Source organism: Lathyrus oleraceus, chromosome 7 (genome assembly GCF_024323335.1).
Source record: "Lathyrus oleraceus cultivar Zhongwan6 chromosome 7, CAAS_Psat_ZW6_1.0, whole genome shotgun sequence".
Taxonomy (NCBI): Eukaryota; Viridiplantae; Streptophyta; class Magnoliopsida; order Fabales; family Fabaceae; genus Lathyrus; species Lathyrus oleraceus.
Window position 1 is genome coordinate 419,954,159 of NC_066585.1, and position 6,403 is coordinate 419,960,561.

Genomic DNA, 6,403 nt, shown 5'->3' on the forward strand with positions numbered 1-6,403 from the left:
AACGATGCAACCCATGTGAACAAGATGATGCTAGAAGCTCAGGGTCGAGCAAAGCCAAAGGAGCGTCTCAGAAAGAAGGCGAGAAATCGATGTGCCACACTCTCAACACCATATCTGGAGGATTCTTTGGGGGAGGAGAGACCAGTTATGCCTGTAAAATCTACGCCCGTCAAGTCCTGAGTGTAGACAATCTTCTTGAGATCATAAGCCATAAGGTACCAGAAGTCGTGGTCTTCTTCTTGAAAGAAGATGTGACCATCCTCACAACAATGATCACATGGTCATCACCGTCAAATGTGAAGAATGGGAGATCAAAAGAGTCCTAGTTGATTAGGGAAGCTCCTTTGATATACTTTACTAGGACGCCTTCGAGAGATTGTAGCTTGACCCCGAGAATCTCAAGCCCTTATAGGGATTACTAGTGGGATTCTCAAAAGAACGGGTGCAAGTGAAATTCTACCTCACCCTCAGGATCAAGTTTCGAGAACAAGACCATGCAAAGGAAACGAAGGTTAAGTACTTAGTCATTGACGCCCCATATTCATATAATATGATTATTGGGCAACCAGCCTTTAACCGACTGAGAGACGCTTTATCTACCATATATTTATGCATGATATACCCACTCCTTAATGGGCGAGTGGGAGTGGTTTGAGGAGATAAGGAAATCACCATGAAATGCTATGCAGAAAGCCTTAATAAGGAGAGAAACCCCTCAGAGCATAAGGGCAAGAAAGGCTAACTCTGGGACTACTCCGCCCAAAAAAGTTGTAGAGGACAAGGAAACTTCACAACCATCCCCACCATGCAACAAAGTCTGAGAGCAAGAGGATACCCCTTATCCTCTGAACTGTTGCATCGTCATTCTATTTTTGTTATTCATGTAGTTTCTTTATCTTCTATTATTTTATTTAGCTGACATTTTTCCATAGGCGGCTATTTGAACTTTATCGGTTGTAAGGATAAGTTGTTAACTAGGATGCACTCTTTTCCTTGTGCACCTCCTGAGTGGCGTAGGTTTTTAATGAGGTGCCTCGTCTTTTATTTATGTTTATTTTGTTATGCCATATCTACGTAGGAATCCGGTTCCATGAGGGACAAAACTATTATATTTTTTGGATCCCTCAAACATGGATCCTTTCCGCCCATATAAGCAATTATATATGTTGGATCCCCCAAGGGTGGATCCTTGCCGCCCATAAAGCCAATTATGTTTGTTGGGTACCCCAAGGGTGGATCCTTACTGCCCATATAGGCAATTATATTTACTGGATCCCCTAAGGGTGAGTCCTTGCCTCCCATAGAGGAAATTATATTTGTTGGATATCCTAAGGATAGATCCTTTCCGCCCAAAGGGGGAGGCCATAGCCATAAGACATTTAAAGAAAAGGGCAACAAGAACAGTTAAACATTGAAAATAGTTAATAATAAGATGCCTCTGAGGGGCGCCCTTGTTCCATGCAATTACAAATTCCCCAGAAAAAAGTAATCATAATTACATCCGAAAAAGAAAGAAAAAGTGAAGCATTACTTCCAAAAGTATATAGAAAGTCCAAAAGAAACAGACTCCCACAAACACCCAATAGGTTGACTCCAGAAGCGGGAAAGTACCCACGCCTAATGGCCACGTGTAAACATGGAGAACCAATTTGTCTTCTCGAGGAATGCCATCATGAGGTGCATTTAATGCTACCCATGCATCTTCCCCTCTAACACTCAATCTGGCTAAGTCGGTTGACATTCCATAAATACTGACATGTCTTCCCATACCTTCTGAATGTCAGTGCCATGTAGGCATAGGAAAGACTGAAGCACTTTCAGCTAAGGGACTCGCCTTCTATTTTCCTCTCCCTACACTGAGGGACTTGCCATAAAGAGGGCGCCGAGTTCAGCCAGAAGAACTGCCAGCATGACAAGAGGCACATTTAGATAAGAAGAATGGTTTTAAAACACTTTTCCCTTTAACGAAAAACCCCTCGTGCTTGAGGGACTGTGTAGTGTCAAATTTAGAAAAGTCCAAGATCATGGTGTTCATTGCCTAACAAATGAGCCTCCCAAATATAACCAATTGGAGTCATCTTTCATACCCCAATTTTTTCCCTCAATCAATAAAAATGCATTCACTGGACATTTGCATCATCCGCATATCATAGCATGCATTTCATCTCGCATAATGCTTAAAATGTCAACCAGAATAAACTTTCGGATCTCCAGATAGACCAGTTGAATCAATTTTTAAATGTACATTAACTTAGCGGGAAATTTTTTTTAAGATCGGGCTTGCAGATGTCATTTTTATTGATATACGGTTCGTGTAGTTCTACCTAGCATGCTCATTCTATTTTTTTGGTCCCGTTTGCATTCACATTTCGATCACCTTAAGCATTTTCAACCGAATATTTTTTTATTACAAAATTTGATTAAAACCTATCTGTTTTCCGAAAGTATATTTCGTGTAGATCATTTTAACACATTCATTTTAAATTTTTGCGCACTTTTGTGCCTGATTTTTATTCATTTTAATCACTTTTATTTTTGTATTCCTATTGAATGTCCAGAAAAAATAAATAGAGTTAAATAAATAATCGTGTGATTTTTATTTGCTCTATATAAAAAGATATGATTTTTATTCATTTTATTTCATTTAAATTCATTTTAAATCAAATATTTACCTAAGGGCAATGTGTGTTTCTTTGTGAGTAATCTTGTCCATTAGATGCATTTAAGGAATTTCTTCATTCCCTCACAGATTGAGTACACACACTCAGTAGAAAAGAAACAAAATGAAATGATTTTGGGGCTTCTTAATCTTTTTCGATCCAACCCTTTTCCTTGAACCCACATCATAGTTTCCTCTTTTCTCTTCTTCAACCACATAAACCCTACAAGTTAAAACCTAACCAACATTATTCACGTCGAAGTTTTGGACATCAAATACGCACCACCATTTCGAACATATTCACCACCATCAAACTTTTGGTGACAAACCACAAACAACCTAAATCGAAACACCTTTATTTCCACAACCATACACAATCTCTCCCTCCTTGCAACCCACGAGCCACCAACATTTAACCTCATTCCCTCCAACATACGCTGTCGAAACTGTTGGTGTAAGCCCTAGAGGCCAATACATTTTGGTACTTGTATCGAATTACTTATTAATAATAAAAGGCATTCTCTTTATTATGGTTGATTAATAAAGTCCCTGGAATAGATAGTCCGTTTAATGTATTAAGTGTGACTTAATCATGAGAACACATTAAACATAAGGACATTATTCCTAAAGTATCCGTAGTCGAGCTTTAGTGTGAAGTGGGATAACATTAAAGCATTAAGACTATTATGTTTGTAGACTGATGATCACATCTCATGGATCATGGATAAAGAGTTATCAAGTCTTAAACATAGGTATGAATATTAGGAGTAATATTTCTACCGGATTGACCCGCTATGAGAATACTATATAGAAAGTTATGCAAGGTGTCATAAGTTATTCTCATGGTGATAATAGTGTATTCCACTCTTCGACCTGAAACCACTATGGATCCTAGATGTAGAGTCGAGTGCTTTATTGCTGATCCAACGTTGTCCGTAACTGGATAACCATAAAGACAGTTGATGGGTACTCCACGAAGCATGCTGAGGGACATGAGTGACCTAGATGGAATTTTCCCATCCTGCATAACAGGATAAATGTCTATGGGCCCAATATTGAACTGGACAAGGATGACACGGTCTATGCCTTGTGTTCAATATAGACATAAGGGCAAAAGGGTAATTATACACATAATTATTATCACAGGAGGTTTTGTCAGATCACATGACATTTTCGTGTCTTGGGTAGCAGTGATGTGTTGCTAGATACCGCTCACTGTTTATTATGTTAAATGCGTGATTTAATATAATTGCCAACGTCACGAAAACCTACAGGGTCACACACAAAGGACGGATTGATGAGAGATAGAGTAACTAAGGGATACCGTAAGGTACGGTACCCTTAAGTGAATTATAGAACATCGTAAGGTACGGTGTACTTGAGTAGAATACGAAATATGGTAAGGTACCATGGGCTTAAGTGATTTTGGGCATATTATCAGATATGGGCCAAAATACACTTAAGTGGGCTTTTAGCTTGAAGCCCACACAAGTGGTTCTATAAATAGAACCCTTGTGCAGAAGCATTCATGGCGGTTGCATTATTTTCGTTTTCTCTCTCTCTCTCTCTCTCACTCAAAGCCTTCATTCGTACCAGCTAGCACTGAGATTGAAGGAATCCGTTCGTGTGGACTGAGTAGAGACGTTGTCATCGTTCAACGTTCGTGATCGCTTCGTGGATCTGCATCAAAGGTTTTGATCGTCACAAGAGATCTGCACCAAAGGTTTCAATCATCACAAGAGGTAAATATTCTATCACTGATCATGACCATTCGTAAGGATCTCTAAAGGAGAAAATTTTAATTTCCGCTGCGTTTTGGACCGCAATTCTCCTTCAGAAACCTCATGTAAACATCCATCAGATCCAACTGCACACATTTGAAAAACCCACCATTAACGAAAATAACTTTAACAACACCACATACCCCCTTCTCTTTTCGTTTCCACCTCTATCTGACTCGCCAAAAAAACTGCTTCCACTTTTATTCCATTTCCATGGTAGTTGGAAGAACATAACAAACCACTAATTTTTTTACTCTAACAAGATATTCATAATTATGATTCTCTGATTTGACTCGGTTATGGAAAGTTTGACTCAGAGTTTATTATCGTTAACTTAGTGTAGATTACCTTCATCAATGATAGTTCCATGTTTGGATTGTTATTCTTTTTCAACTTCTGCCAATTCTTGCACATAGTGTCATTGATTTATTTTGGATTCTACATTAGATATGAACTGTTCAATCAAGGTTGTCGGCCATGTTAATCAATATATTAAAAAGGTCTAGGGCTTATTGCTGAAATGGTTACTTACATTTATGATCAAGTTTGGATCACATGGTAAAACACTAGAACCTCACCACACTGACACCATAACAACCAATATAGCAGCAACTTCATTTATTTGTGGGTAACATTTGATTACAGGATTATGTTGTTTACTTGTTGTTGTGTTGCGATTAAATTTTGTTTCGATTGCATTTTTGTCGTTGCATTTGTTATTGAGTTTTTCTTTGGATGTTGTAACGTAATTTGCAAGCCTTGTAAATATTTTTTATACGTGTTGGTGTTGGCTTCGGTTTATCCCATTGTGTTGTAATTTCGGAGTTTGAATCCAATTTAGCTTTTGAAAATCGTTTGGACGCATAGATTTGTTTGCTCGGTTTCTTATAGAGTGATTCCTACATGAATCCACCTTAGGTTAGCTTAGAGCTAAATTCAATAATTTAAGTTTTGGTTTCTGCTGTAAATATTGCATATAGTTAATCGAGTTTCTATATTTCTCATTGCGTTGCAAATTTGACTTTGTAATATATTTTTTTTCCGGTTTCTTATAGAATGATTCCTACATGAATTCACTTTAAGTTAGCTTAGAGTCAAATTGAGTACTCTAGATTTCAGTTTATTATCAGTCCCTTGGCTTTCTGTTGGGCCTTCTTACAATGAGCTCCTTATTGTTTACATTTAATCAACTAAGTAAATTTTATTTTAGTTAATTGATTATGCTAATTAAGATTGATTAGTCTTTCTAATTAATTTTTATTAACTTAATTAATTGATTTGATCAATTTTTAATTAATTGATTAAATGATAATTCACGTGTTTACTTGTTTAATGAGCTTGTATTCTAATCACTTTATTATATCCTCATTCGACAAAATGTACCCTCATTCCTTGATGTGTAATAATTTTACCGATTTCCTTTATTTTGTTCTTATTACGTAAAATCAACCATTTTCTAAAAGAAAAAAAAATAGTGCTCGATCCAACGTCTAGCAATTTTCCCAAATCAAACCATTTTCACCATCAACTTCAAACCATTTTCACCAACGTGAGTGTTTGATCTAATGTCAAGTACCTTTTCCACTTCATTCGAACATTTTTTCTAAGCAAATACGAAAGAAGAGGACCCATGAAGTCTCGCATTCCTTGAGTCCTCAAGTGGTCAGTCTCGAGGCACACGTCTTGGACTAGCCGTTTATTCTTTCTTTCGTTTCTAAAACACTTAATATCATTTTGGACAAAAAGAGGGACTGTTTGAGTCTAGCATTCCAGTAGAACATATGATTAGTCGATTATGAGGCACACGTCTTGTTCTTATCGAGTTTTCGTTGTCCATCAAACAAATTTCGTAAATACATTGAATGAAAAAAGGTTTATTGGAGTCTAGAATTCCAGTAAAGCCTGAATGATTGGTTCTAAGTCTCACGTCTCGTTCTCATTGATCATTCGTCATTCATCTTAA